Below are 15,537 nucleotides of genomic sequence, written 5' to 3' on the forward strand. Positions count from 1 at the left end.
CTTCCTATGGATTTCCACCTGCCCATAGGCTTTGCTACCCAGCGATACACCTGTTGGTTTTCGCCCCCTACACCCGCTCAGGCGTGTGTTTGTGCCCAACTCCCCTGTTGCCCCTTGCGACTTCTGTTGGACCTGGGCCCCCGGGCCCCCTTGCTTATCCTAGTTGTATTTTCTCTATCGCTCATTGACAGACGTAGTCTTCTTGATTCTCAAGAGCTGGGTTATGTTGTCTCCGCAGGAGTAGGACTAGGCAGAAAGACAAAACTTTCTGGCTCCACCCTAGGGGCAGTCCCTGAGGGTATATCCTCCCTCTCTCTGCTACAGGGAATCAGTTTTTTTCTGTCTAGTCAGGAGTAAGGACCTAAGTTCCTTGCTGGGATCTTTTGGTCCTGGCAAGACTTTTTTTCTTTAAGAAAAAGACATTTTTTAGGTAGTTTTCTCCAGTGTTTTTTTCCTGTGAGATCTTCAAGCAAAAATGCCGGACTGGGCGACACTTGTGGTCACCCCAGCCGGCCTACGAGCGCGCGCAGACCATGGCATTGCGCTTGGTCGGCCGCGACATATTCAAGTAAGTATGCGGGGCCGGGCGACGGGCTGGATGTTGAGATCCAGTGGTCACCCCGGTTTCTGCCTACGAGCGCGTGCAGACCAGAGCTCCGCGATGGGTCGGCCGCGACGGAGTCCCAGTGAAGGGACTGACTTTGCGAGTTAAAAGTCTCGCTTGGACGCCAGGTACCAGAGAGTCGAGGCGTCCACAAACCCCCACCCCGGTGGAGAGGGTATTGTGAAGAGAGGGTGCCTGTCGGTTCGGTATGGTGAGTAAACGTTCCCTTTTTTCCTCGTTATGAGGCAGTATGTATTATGGGCCCCTCTATATATGGTCAGTATATATCTGATACTTACAAGTCCCCCTTGTAATACAGCATGTGTTTGTGGGAAGTGGACTTGGTTTAAGAGCTAACACTCTACCCAGCAGACTGTAACATTACAGCAGACATAGGAGGTATAATCCTACCTTATGTGTAGTGTATCTTCTGTAGATCCATATATCGCCTCTTAGCAGAGATGCAGGTGGATGTGCTGGGAAAACGATTTCGGCGGTCCGCCGCCATTTTGCCGTAGACCGAATGCATGTATGTCCTCAGGTCTCGCCGGCCGCCATGTTTTTGGAGTCTTATGTCTCTTCTATGGGGGCGGCCATGTTTTGTGAGCCCAGCTACCTCGTGGAGAGCTGGGAAACGCCGGAAGGCGTACACAGGGGGCGGAGCCACGTCCTTCTACCCGGGAAAAAGCAACAGCTCCTTCCAGTCTGTAAAGACAGACGCTGACTGCAGTTGGTTGGAAACTTCACTGCATTGGTTGGTGAGCCTTGGGGGTCCCTCTCTCTCTCTGTGGGATCGAGAAGCAGGTACTCTGAGGGGCGCTATTGCGCTAGGGGGAGACACATAAAAAAAAAAAATTTTTAAAAATTTAAAAAAAAAAAAAAAAAAAAAAGTTTTTTTGTGTTTTCTGGCAAAGGTGTCCTGAATTATCATGGACCCTGCCACTCATGTATCTCCTCCGGATCCCCTCGAGGGGTCTGCAGGATCCTCCAGCACCCCACTGACGATTAAATCATTTGTCCGCTATTATGGAAGCTTGTGTCCCGGGTGGAAGTGGCTTGTCAGGGACAGGGCGCAAGTAAGCGACCCCCGCCTAACCCCTTATTATCTGAAACCTCGGATTCAGACTCTGAGCCTATTTCTGCAGTTGCAGGTACTTCATCTGGTATTGGTGTCTCGTGTACTGTTTTTTCAGACAGTGAGGAGGATGTTTCGGCATCAGCCATAGCCAGAGAGGAAGCGTTGGTAAACGCACTCATGGTATCTGTTCTAGAGACCTTAAGATTACAGGGTATTCCGTCAGAAATAGCTGAAATTGAGATCCCTTTTGGGTCTAAAAACGCATCTAGTGGCGAAGGTTTTTTCCATTGCCCAAATGTTTTGGCAATCCAATCAAAGAAGAATGGAGTCTGCCAAAACGCATTTCTACTATTTCTAAACGCATTAACAGGCGTTATCCGTTTGAGGAAACCCTCATTAAGAAATGGACAGAACCACCTGTGGTGGATTCACCAATTGCTAGATTGAATAAAGCCACGGTTATTCCTTTAGAAGACGCTCCGTCTTTTAAAGATCCAGTGGATCGCAAGATAGAAGCTATGTCTCGCACCATGTTTCCTTTGATTGGATCAGCTTTCAGACCTATAATAGCTATTGGTCTGTTTTCGCAGGCTGTAACTGAATGGACCTAGTGGTTACGCCGGGACTTAGAAGAGGTCCCTCAGGCGGTATCAGATTTGTTGGAACAAATGATACAGGGGTTACAGTTTGTGTGTGATGCGGCGTTAGACGCCACTCCATTATTGGCGCGAGCATCAGTCTCAGCAGTGGTTCTCAGGCGTACACTGTGGCTAAAAGGTTGGTTAGCCGACCAAGGTTCCAAGAAAGCATTGGCTAATATCCCCTTTTTAGGAGAGCGTCTATTTGGAGCCAACTTAGATGAGATCATTAAGGATCTCACGGGTGGAAAGAGCACCTTTTTACCGCAAAATTTTAAAGGTAGAGGAACTCGTCAAAGACGAGGGCCTTCTTTTTCTGCTCACAAGAGGTTTTTTCGTCCCGCGGGTGAAAAAACTAAGTCCTCCAAAGCTCCTGCAGGAGGCGTCAGGGGTCGTTGGTCGGGCAAGCAAAAGCCCGCCCCCTCCAGACCTGAAGATAAACCGTCCAAAGCCTGAAGGTGCGCCCCCACCCATAACTGGGGTGGGGGGACGTCTTCGCCGGGTCCCGGATCCATGGCTTTCCAGAATCCCGGACAAATGGGTCTGCGAAGTCATAAGGTCAGGGTACAAGATCGAGTTTCGATCTCTCCCACCGGCGCGATTCTTCCCTTCCAATATCCGACTATCCTCAGATCGTTTAGAAGATCTGCGGAGAGCAGTCATAGATTTACTACAACAAGGAGTGGTAGTCCACGTTCCTTGGACAGAACGGTTTCTAGGGTTTTATTCAAACCTATTTACAATAAGAGGGCAAAGTGCGTCCAATTCTGGACTTAAGGGCACTCAATTCTTTTGTCTTCATAAGAAGATTCAGAATGGAGTCCATTCGCACAGTAGCAGCCTTTCTGCATCCAGGGGATGTCCTAGCGTCCATAGACATCTAGGACGCATATCTTCACATTCCCATTTCGCAGGACATCAGCGGTTTCTACGTTTTTTCCGTAGAAGAGAACCACTATCAGTTTGTGGCGTTACCTTTCGGTCTCGCCACGGCTCAGCGGGTCTTCACGAAGGTGTTGGCCCCAATGTTGGCACTTCTGCGTCAAAGAGGCATATCGATTCTAGGTTTCCTAGACGATCTTCTGCTTCATGCAGAGTCTCCTCAGACCTTGCTACAAGACGTAGAAATTACTATGATTCCTTTACAGGAATTCGGGTGGCTGGTGAACCAGCAAAAGTCATTTCTGGTTCCCACCCAGAGGCTCGAATATCTGGGTCTAATTCTAGACACAGTCAGGACAAGAGTTTTTTCTTCCGGTAGGGAAACTCCGAAAGATTCAATCAGCAGTCCACCAACAGCTGGTCTTCCCTTCGGACTTGCATGAGGGGTCTGGGGTTGATGGTGGCTTCCTTCGAAGCAGTCCCATTTGCCCAGTCCCATACCCGAATTCTTCAGCAAGAGATTCCTCTCAGATGGAATCGGAATCCGGAATCCCTGGACAATCAGATCCGATTGAGCAAACAGACCAGAGAGTCTCTGGTCTGGTGGCTTCGGTCTCCGATGCTCAGCCAGGGAAAGTCATTTCTGCCAATATATTGGACGACAGTGACCACGGATGCCAGTCTATCCGGATGGGGAGGAATTCTCGGTCAGTTATCTGTCCAGGGACTTTGGTCCCCGGAAGAATCCAGGTTACCGATAAATGTATTGGAACTGAGAGCGATCAGACTTTGTCTGATTCACTGGACCGAGCAGCTCCAGGGCAGCCCGGTTCAGATCCAGTCGGACAACGCCACGGCCGTGGCTTATGTCAATCTCCAGGGGGGCACCAAGAGTGTCCGAGCGGCCAAAGAAGTGGCTTGCATTCTTCGCTGGGCGGAACGATTTGTTCCAGCAATCTCTGCGGTGTTCATTCCGGGGGTGGAGAATTGGCAGGCAGATTATCTCAGCCGTCAGACCCTGGATCAGGGGGAATGGTCCCTCCATCCAGACGTTTTCCACCAGTTGTGCCTACGATGGGGCACCCCGGATATGGATCTGTTGGCATCTCGATTCAACAGGAAAGTTCAGAGATTCGTGGCTCGCTCCCGCGATCCTCTAGCAGAAACCGCAGACGCACTGATCGCCCCGTGGGGGCAATACCAGCTAATGTATGCCTTCCCTCCTCTTGGGTTACTGCCAAGACTTCTTCGCAGGATAGAGGAGGAAGGAATTCCAGTAATCCTGGCAGCTCCGGATTGGCCTCGTCGTGCTTGTTACGCCGACTTGGTCAGACTGATGGCGGACGTCCCGTGGAGACTTCCTCTCAGGGAGGATCTACTGTCTCAGGGACCGATCTTCCATCCTGCTTTACGATCGCCGGTTTTTAACGGCCTCGTTATTGAGACCCAGGTGCTGAAGGACAAGGGATTGTCAGCTTCAGTTATTCCTACTCTAGTTAAAACAAGGAAAGCGACTTCCAGAAAGATTATCATCGTACATGGAAGTCTTATATTGTGTGATGTGAATCCCTTGGGTTCCATCTACATCTTTATTCGGTAGTCCGAATATTGGCTTTCTGCAACAGGGAGTTGAGCAGAAGCTGGCCTTGAGTGTTATCAAGGGTCTGGTTTCAGCATTTGCTATCTTCTTTCAGAAGCTTTTGTCTACTCATTCCTTGGTGCGGAATTTCATCCAGGGGGTGCGACACCTGGCTCTGCCAGTGCACGCGCCGTTACCATCCTGGGATCTTAATTTGGTGCTGTCGGTTCTTCAGACACCTCCCTTTGAAAATATCAGGGAGATTCCCTTGCTTACTTTATCCCAGAAGGTGGTCTTCTTGGTGGCTATCACTTCTGCACGCAGGGTGTCAGAACTGGCTGCATTATCCTGTTATTCCCCAGATCTGGTGGTTCATAGGGATAAGGTTGTTCTTCATCCGAATCCATCCTTCCTTCTAAGGTGGTTTAAAAGTTTCATTGATTAAGGACAGTGTATTGTCCTTCCTATGTCCTTAGCCCAATCATCCTCGAGAATTGCATGGCATTCCTTGGATGTAGTTCGGGCGATCAGGATATACTTGAATACTACGGATTCAATTTGTAAGACGGATTCACTGTTTGTGATCACGGATGGCCCTAAGAAGGGGTTGCCTGTTCTGCTGCGACCATCTTTAGATGGATCAGACAGACGGTGGTATAGGCTTATTTTATCTAAGGGTCGGGATCCCCCGTTCCCTGTTAAGGCGCATTCTACTCGGGCGCTTAGAGTTTCCTGGACCTTCCGCCATCAGGCGTCAGTGGTTCAGGTTTTCAAGGCGACTGTTTAGTAGTCGGTTCATACCTTTACAATATTGTATAAGGTTTATGTGATGGCATCGTCAGATGCCTCTTCTGGCTGCAAGGTTCCTGCAGGCCACTGTTTGAGGAGACTGTTGGTCTACCTCGAGGGTAGGTCTCATCTGTTTACTCGATGAGTCCTTTGATACTTCGGGTTGGCTCCGGTTGGGCCTTCTAGATTGGATTTGATTCTGTCAATCCCACCCCTCATTTTGTGGCACTGCTTCTGGATGTCCCAGCTCTTGAGAATCAAGAAGACTACGTCTGTCAATGAGCGATAGAGAAAAATGGATTTTTGTAAGATCTTACCGTAAAATCCTTTTCTCTTAAGCTCATTGACAGACGTAGTACCCGCCCCTCTATCATTGAGTTGGGTTGGGTTAAATTCTCTGTACTGCTTTAAAACAGAACTGATTCCCTGTAGCAGAGAGAGGGAGGATATACCCTCAGGGACTGCCCCTAGGGTGGAGCCAGAACGTTTTGTCTTTCTGCCTAGTCCTACTCCTGCGGAGACAACATAACCCAGCTCTTGAGAATCAAGAAGACTACGTCTGTCAATGAGCTTAAGAGAAAAGGATTTTACGGTAAGATCTTACAAAAATCCATTTTTGCTGTATTTTTGCTGACTATCCTGGGGGTCCCTGGCCTCCTGATTTTGCTCTTTACCAGTCGCATGTGGGCCTGTTCTGGTTGAGGCGCTTGTTTGGGAACATGCCCGCACAAGTTGGGGTTGGTGCAGGGCAGGGAGGGGGGATTGGGGTATTACCATTGTTTACAGTTTATCTTTGGTACAATCTCTATACTGTTTCTGTTCTATGCACATTGACCTCAGGTAATAACTGCCTGCTCTTTTGCTGCCGTTTATTAATGCTAGTGTATGACTGTGGAATTGTTAGTTCTGTGGCCTTATTGCCTGAGATCCTGGGAGCCTCCGCTCCACGCTCCGTATTACCCCTGCCATGGCCGCATTGAAATTGTTGACGTGGAATGTCAGGGGTATGCGCGATAAGATTAAACGGACGGCTGTCTTTAATGTTTTACGCCATGTCCGGGCTGACATTATAGTGCTGGTGGAGACACATTTGGAGGGCCGCGTACAGCAGTCTCTCAAACGGCCCTGGGTTGGCTGGGTGCAGCACTCAGCATATAGCTCGCACTCCAGGGGTGTGGCGCTTCTGGTGGCCAAATCGGTACATTTCCAGCTCCTAGGATCTCAGGTTGACCCAATGGGTAGATATGTCTTTCTCAAAACGTCAGTCTATGGGGAATTGATGCTGCTGATGGCTTTCTATGTGCCCCCCCCTTACTCTACTGTGGTAATAATGGAGGGATTGGCGTTTATGGCACAATGCCCGGGGGCCCCGGTGATCTGGCTGGGCGACTTTAACAATGTGATGGACTCGGGTCTGGATAGATCCGGTGGCGCCTCCCAGGCGCCGCCGGGGTCGTCCCCGACCAGGTTCTCCCGATTGTTGGAGAGCTTTGGTTTGGCCGACTCCTGGCGCAGCAAATACCCCGCTCAGCGCGCGTACTCCTGCTTCTCGGCTGCACACCATTCTATGTCACGCATTGATCTGATATTGTTGTCTCGAACCCTGCTCCCCAGGTTACTGGCGGCGGGCTTCGCCCCACGGACTCTGTCTGATCACTGCCCTTTTTGGATACTGTTGTCCTTGCCCTGCAATAGACCTCCCCCGGCCTGGCGCCTGAATCCCGCCTGGCTCCCCTTGGTGTCTGATGGGAACGACATTGAGGGGACCTGGACACAATTCTTCTCTGATAATGAGGGCACTGCCTCCCCGGCTGCGGTGTGGGAGGCATTTAAACTGTTCGCCAGATCCACTATGATTTCCAAAATCAAAGCTGTTAGAGCGCGGGCTGCCGAGGAGATCTCCAGGGCAACGACAAATCTAATTGAAGCTGAACAGGCCTTTATGGCGGACCCGACTCCGACACATGAATCCCAGTATAAATTGACCTCTAAAGTCCTTTCCCAACTTGAATATGAGAAGGCGAAATCTAAGATGTTTTTTCAGAAGCAGAATCTGTTTGCACATGGAGAGCGGGCGGGGAAACTCCTCGCATATTTAGTCCATTGTGAGGATAGGCCCCCGGTAGTTATTACTTTAAAGGATGACCTGGGTAATGAGATCACTGATCCTGCTGCGGTGACACAGTGTTTCCGATCATTTTTTAGTACACTTTACACCTCTAAGGCCCCTGCTGACTGCACTGACATGCATGACTTTTTGGACTCTATTGACTTTCCCACTTTGACATCCGACCAGTTGGCGACCCTCGAGGCACCCATTTCTGTGGAGGAGATTGCAGCAGCCGTGTCCAAGTTCCCTAGATCTAAGGCCCCCGGCCTAGACGGCCTCCCGATTGAGTTCTTCTCCCAATATTCGGAACTCCTTTCTCCTAAATTATTGGCTTTGTTTCAATCCCTGTTCAGAGATGCAGCCCTGCCCCCTTCTATGCGGGAGGCGTTAATTGTGCTCATCCCCAAGCCGGGCAAAGACTTGCACGCCCCAGAGTCTTACCGTCCCATCTCTTTGCTCCCAGTAGACACTAAAATCCTTGCGAAAATTTTATCCCTCCGTCTTAACAAGGTGATCCTTTCGCTCATACACTCGGACCAGGCCGGGTTCATGCCTGGGAGGAACACCTCATTTAACCTTCGCCGGTTATTCATGAATCTCCAGGCACAACACGACGGAATGGGTGGCAGGGTGGTGGTCTCCTTGGACACGGCTAAAGCATTCGACTCGGTAGAGTGGCCATTTCTATGGACCTGCCTGGACCGATACGGCTTTGGACCTAATTTTATTAAGTGGGTCAAACTTCTATATAGCGCCCCGGTAGCTAGGGTCCTGGCCAACGGCTGGCAGTCGACCGCCTTCCCTTTATCCCGTGGCACTCGACAGGGGTGCCCCCTCTCCCCCCTGCTGTATGCCCTGGCCGCGGAACCACTGGCGATGGCCATTAGAGCACATCCCGGGATTCGTGGCCTACGTAGGGGACCGCTAGAGGAGAAAATCAGCATGTATGCTGATGACACTTTGTTGTATTTGGAAGACTCCCGAGAATCCCTGCTCACAGCCCTTTCTTTAATTGAACGGTACGGACGATTCTCCGATTTTCAGATAAACTGGGATAAGTCACAAATTCTTCCACTTGACGAGAGCCCGCAGGCGATCGCCCCCGCAAACCCAGCCCTACAATGTGTATCCCGCATTAAATACTTAGGGATTCAAGTGACAGCTAGCTCAGCAGATTATGTCCCGGATAACGTTCAACCCTTGTTCCCTCTGCTTAAGGCTAAAATTCAAGTATGGTCCAAATTACCTCTGGGAGTGATGGGTAGAGTCAATTTAATTAAAATGGTTCTCCTTCTCAAAATTCTCTATGCTGTATGGCACTCTCCTATTTATCTGCCACTCAGGCTGTTTAAGCAGATGGAATCACTCCTCAAGACCTTTGTTTGGGGTGCTGACCGGCACAAGATCTCCTGGCGCAAGCTCAAGAATCCTACAAATCTAGGGGGGTTGGCCCTGCCGGATTTTAATCTGTACTATCTGGCAGCTCAGTTGTCCCAGTTCTTTCACATAGATAAAACGGATAGAGAGCGCTTCTTGACCCTGCTCTGCCCTGGGTGGGCTCATCCCCTCGGGGACCCCCTCCTAGTTATCCTTAGGGGCGTCAGGGGCTCGCCGGAGCCCCTGTGCCCCAGATCTCTTCTATATCACTATTGTCGGATCTGGGAGGTGGTAGCGTCCAGGCTTCGGTGCCCTCCATTCCACACATTTACCCCTCTGTGGCATAATAGTACATTGCGTGAGTTCCTCTCCATCCCTGACCTGTCGGTATGGAGTGGGAGGGGTATTCTTCTCCTTAGCCATATCTCCACGACCACTGGTCTACGGTCTTACGAGACCCTGCGAGACCAGTTTGCGCTCCAGGGCCCCATGCACTACAGATACTTACAGCTCTCCCATGCCTATAGATCTCAATTCCCTGACGGCCCCCCCGAGATGGAATCGATTACCACCCTTGAGATTGTTAAAAGTACAGAACCCAGTCACCTCATTTCCATGTTCTACTCTGAGCTCCACACACCTTCTTCGACCACTTTAGCTTTTGCACTTAAGACCCGCTGGGAGCGCAGTGTGGGGGCCATGGAGGATGAGGAATGGGAGGATGCCCTGGAGACGTGCCGCAGAGTGTCGCCAAAACTGTCGGATCGCCTAACCCAGACCTTTATATTACACCAGGCTTATCTCACCCCACTTAGACTGTCCAAATATCACCCTGACTTGGTCCCCTCTTGTCCTATGTGCGGAGACCCTGATGCTTCCTTCTTTCATCTACTGTGGAGCTGTCCCCAATTACAGACTCTATGGCAACAGGTAGTCACATTTCTGCATGACAAAATGGGGTCTCCTCTACAACTCTCTCCTAAGGAGTGTCTCCTGGGGGTCTATCCGGATGGAGAGATGCCCAAATCCACTGTCATATTTCTTCAGGAAACCTTGTTTATAGCACGTAAATTGATAGCCAGACGGTGGATGAGACCTACTCCTCCTACTTTAGGATTGTGGATTAAGGAAATTAATAGTGTCATCCCATTTCATAAACTTTTATATAAACATAGGGGGTGCCCTCAGAAGTTCAACAAGATTTGGGACAAATTGGTGCAGTGCCCTGATACGGCTCAGTAGTGAAGTAGGTAACTACTTTATGCTGACCCTCCTTGTTAAACCAATATTGTTTGCTTGAGTGTTGGGCCGAAAGAAAGTAACTGACTACTGCCTTATTTTTTTTTACTATGTCTGTTCTGTTTCTAAGTGTTAATCACTGTGAATATTTGTATTTTTGTACCCCTGTGTATTATGAATATGATCGAAGTTTCAATGCACGGTTTATTTTTGTATTGTACCAAAAGTTTCAATAAACCTCACTGTTTTGAAAAAAAAAAAACTGGAGATCTGGTGCAGCTCTGCATTGTAGCCAGTCGGCTTCTCACTTTAGCTTGTTTAATTAACCCCTTGACCTTTACCAAGGTTTACCCCCCCCCCCCTTCATGACCAGGCCTTTTTTTGCGATACAACACTGCGTTACTTTAACTGACAATTGCGCAGTCATGAAACATTGTACCGAAACAAAATGTATATAATTTTGTCCCAGAAATAGAGCTCTCTTTTGGTGATATTTGATCACCACCGCGTTTTTATTTTTTTGCGCTATAAACAAAAAAAAATACTGACAATTTTGGAAAAAAATACAATATTTTTTATTTTCTGCTATAAAACCTATCCAAAAAAAAATCTTCATAAATTTAGGCCAATATGTATTTTTCCACATGTTTTCCACAAGAAAATCAAAATAAACCTATATTGATATATATTGATATATTAAAAACTATGAAATATATAATGGAATTTATTTATTTTTTTTTATTACAAACTTTTATTTGAAATAAAGAATACAAACATCGTATAGCGCGATTCAAAAATTAAGAAAATTTGAAAAATAGAGTAAAACATTTCAAATAATAAGAAAAAACCTCATATGTACAATGTAATGTACAAACATAAGCAATCATTGGTATGGTCATACATGTTATATCATTAGGTTATGATGAATATATCAATTTGTTATAGAACTGCATATCGATTGTACAATATAAAACAACAATATGAGGGAGAAAAGGAAAAAAAATTAGGAAGTAATGGGTAAGAATACTTCATTAGAGAAAGAGAACAAAACTAGGGTGTAATATGGATCTGTATTGGCATGTAGTCTATGCATTTTGATGAATAAACCATGGATTCCATTTAAGATCAAAACGTTTTTTTTTTTGGTAGTATTCATTGTGTGAAAGATATTTTCAATAAGTCTAATTTGTTCAATTTTTGATATAATCTGTACAGAATTTTTCTTCCAATGGAAAGCAATAGTCCAAAGTGTAGCAACACAGGTAGTGTAGATCAATTGCATAAGTGGAGCTTGTATTTATGGAATATTCTTAAAAAAAAAAAAAAAAAAGGCAGTTGAGATGAGAAAGCGTAATGTCTTTACAAGCTAGTTTATTAATAGGAGTGAATACCTCCTTCCATGAAGGAGAAAGCTTGTCGCAACTCCAGAATATATGTAAGAGAGTACCTGGGGATGCACAGCCCCTAAAGCAGTCTGGAGAGGCATCCGGAAAGAATTAGTTTAATTGGGTTGGTGTATAATACCACCTAGTGAATAGTTTCACAGCTCTCTCGATGACGTTCAGAGACTTAGTGCACCTTCTCAGGTTGGTCCACATTGTAGACCACTCAGAAGTGGAAAATTTGGTATTTAATTCTGTTATCAACATGAAGAGAAATAGTCAAGTCAACATATACGAGTGAGAAAAGACCCTTTCCTCTGGGATTTTTAAAGCAAATGTGTTTAAATGTGGACATGTTAGAACTAGAAGGTTTAGGGTAAAACGTTTTTATGTGGTCAAAATTCTGTTGCTTGGAGATGGGAATATTGTGAGATGACTGTAGGGAGTTAAAAGAGATAATGGGGAGCAGATAGCGGAGGTCTTCTGCCGGTACTATGCCTCACTGTATAATCTGGCTCCGGACGCATCTTCGTCCACCCAGGAGACCCTCCGATCTAAGATACAGGAGTACATACGGACTTCGGGCCTCCATGGGATTTCCGTAGAGGCTCTGGAGCAACTGGAAGAGCCGCTTCACCCTGACGAGCTCTCGAGGGCCTTGGCGGGGTCTCAGGGTGGCAAGGCGCCGGGGCCTGATGGCTACTCCCTGGCCTACTACAAATGTTTCGAGGGTATGCTTGCCCTGCATTTCCTTGCTGCATACAACGCAACGGGATCGGGGGCGCAGTTTCCAGTAGACTCACTCCGCGCACACATCACAGTGATAGCGAAGGAGGGCAAGGATCCCCTCCTATGCCAGAGTTATAGACCTATCTCGCTCCTCAATGTGGACTTAAGCCTTTTTACCAAGATTCTGGCTACTCGTCTGGCTCCCCTGCTCTCACAATTGGTTCAGGACGATCAAGTGGGCTTCGTGCCTACCTGGGAAGCTAGGGACAACAGCACAAAGGCTATTGACCTGTTACATCTGGCGTGTGCCCAGAGGGTCCCTATGCTGCTTCTCTCGACGGACGCCGAAAAGGCGTTCGGTCGGGTGAACTGGAATTTCCTTCTGGAGACTATGAGACATATTGGCCTGAGGCAGCGTATGATGTCCTGGATTGGCGCGATTTACTCACGACCGTTGGCAAGTGTTAAGGTCTACGGCATGCTCTCCGGTCCTTTGGAAATCTCCAATGGGAACGGGTCAGGGGTTCCCTCTGTACCCCCTGATTTTCATCCTGACTCTTGAGCCCTTCTTGCGAATGGTCAGGGCCAATGCTGATATAGGAGGGATATCGGTCTCCACCTCGCTCGCCCCGAAGGTGGCGGCTTATGCCGACGACCTCCTCTTTCCTTTCCAAGCCACTTCTCTCCCTGTCTTACCTCTTGAAGGAGTTCCGCGCCTACGAGGCGTTAAACATTTTACAAAATCAACCACCAGAAATCTGAGGCCCTACCAGTCTCGATGCCCCTGGCTTTGTTGCACCTTCTCCAGAGGGATTTCCCCTTTAAGTGGAGCTCCTCACAAATCAAGTATTTGAGAGTTTTCCTTCCTAATTGCCCTGACAGCATTTTTGAGTGCAACTTCCCTCCTCTTTTAGCCCGTATCCGGAAGGACCTGGAGAAGTGGCAGAAGGGAATGTTTTCATGGTTTGGGCGCGGTAACATTATAAAAATGAACGTTATGCCTCGTCTGCTCTATGTGCTGCAAGCCCTTCCAATTTTTATTCCCCAGGTCTTCCTCCGGAAGATAAACGAGACCTTTCATAGGTTCCTATGGCTCCGGAGTCCTCCCCGCCTGGCGTTGAAGGTTCTTCGTATGCCCAAGCTGAGTGGCGACATGGCCTTTCCAGACGCAACGCTGTACTATGCTTCTTGTCATCTTTCCAGGATTCTGGACTGGCATGTACATGGCCCTCTGAAACAGTGGGTACGCATCGAACGGAGCTTCGGAGACTCTCCTCCGGAATCACTATTCTGGGACGCCTCTGCCCTGGCTAGATGGGCAGCGGATCACCCGACCATAGGTGCCACTCTGGAATTGGGCCGTAGGTTATGCAAGGATGGCCTTATTGTGACTTTGCCTTCCCCTCTGTTTCCAGTGATCGAGAACCGAGACTTCACTCCAGGCCTGACAGACCCGGTTTTTGCACCTTGAAGACCAGCAGTCTCCACCAGGCCAGACATTTTATTATCCACGGACAATGGGTCTCCTGGCAGACTCTCTTTTCCGACAGCTCCTTCGCCGCTTTGTCCTTTTGGCAAAAAGTACAGTTGACTCACTTCCTGCAATCCTTACCACCAGCAGCATCATTCACTAGACTCCTATTCACTCCTTTTGAAGACTCTGTGCATCGGACTCTCCTTTGCGCCATACGGTATCTTTGCTGTATCGTCTTCTGACGAACCCGGACCCCTCCTTCAGACCCCTGTACCTTTCCCGCTGGTAAAAGGACATGGGGCTTTCTCTGTCTGACCACCAAGTAGAATGTATTTTCTTCTTCACCTATAAGACGTCTACATGTTCCAAATATCAGGAGGGCTGGCTACAAGTTCCTGACCAGGTGGTACTACACCTGGTCAGGTAAATGTAGTTCACTGTATATTTGTACGTCACTGGTGTGCACACTGGTTTTCTTTTCTTTCTTTCTTTCTTTCTTTTTTCTTTCTTTTCTTTCTTTTTTCTTTCTTTTCTTTCTTTTTCTTTCTTTTTCTTTGTTTTTCTTTGTTTTTCTTTCTTTTTCTTTCTTTTTCTTTCTTTCTTTCTTTCTTTCTTTCTTTCTTTCTTTCTTTCTTTCTTTCTTTCTTTCTTTCTTTCTCTTTCTTTCTTTTTCTTTCTTTTTCTTTCTTTTTCTTTCTTTTTCTTTCTTTTTCTTTCTTTTTCTTTCTTTCTTTCTTTCTTTCTTTCTTTCTCTTTCTTTTTCTTTCTTTTTCTTTCTTTTTCTTTCTTTCTTTCTTTTTCTTTCTTTTTCTTTCTTTCTTTCTTTTTCTTTCTTTCTCTTTCTTTCTTTCTTTCTTTCTCTTTCTTTCTTTCTTTCTTTTTCTTTTTCTTTTTCTTTTTCTTTTTCTTTTTCTTTTTCTTTCTTTCTTTTTCTTTCTTTCTTTTTCTTTCTCTTTCTTTCTTTTTCTTTCTTTCTTTTTCTTTCTCTTTCTTTCTTTTTCTTTCTTTCTTTTTCTTTCTCTTTCTTTCTTTTTCTTTCTTTCTTTTTCTTTCTCTTTCTTTCTTTTTCTTTCTTTCTTTTTCTTTCTTTTTCTTTTTCTTTCTTTTTCTTTCTTTCTCTTTCTTTTTCTTTTTCTTTCTTTTTCTTTCTTTCTTTCTTTCTTTTAGAATTTAACTGTAAAGAATTTGTAAACCCAACATTTCATATTCCTGATATGTACCTGCTGCAACATGTACCTGTATGAAAAAGTCTCCTGTTCTCTTTTTGTATTGCTTCCTTTGTGTGAAATACCCGGTGTTCCTGGCAGTCCCTCTGCTTTCCAATGACAAACTGACTGCACTAGGCATGAAGAGCAAAGCCTGGTCTGTTCTCTAGCTGTGCTGAGAACTAAGCCTGCCCCCCCCCCCCCCCCAAGCACAGCCATTCACTGTGAAGATCAATGTGCTGCTGTTTCTCCTTCTCTAGGTTTCTAAGTTCCTTATGAAACTGAGGACAGAGGGTATGAGATTACCTTTTAAAAAGGGGGGAGAAGAGTATTTTATTAGGTTTTTTTATATGTATATCTAAATGTTTTGCCTTTCATCTCTGCTTTATACTGAATTGGTTGAATTTTTAGGTTTTACATATACTTTAAGAAACTCTAGAGCAAGCATTCA

General features: G+C 46.8%; 1 protein-coding gene across 1 annotated transcript in view; it reads left to right on the forward strand.

Moving 5' to 3' along the window:
• TAF2 (TATA-box binding protein associated factor 2) overlaps positions 1-15,537 on the forward strand; it is a 209,330-nt gene that overhangs the window by 140,175 nt on the left and 53,618 nt on the right. The window lies entirely within an intron of this gene.

The sequence above is a fragment of the Pelophylax lessonae genome (assembly GCF_965119305.1).
Source record: "Pelophylax lessonae genome assembly, chromosome: 5".
In the NCBI taxonomy this organism is placed as follows: Eukaryota; Metazoa; Chordata; class Amphibia; order Anura; family Ranidae; genus Pelophylax; species Pelophylax lessonae.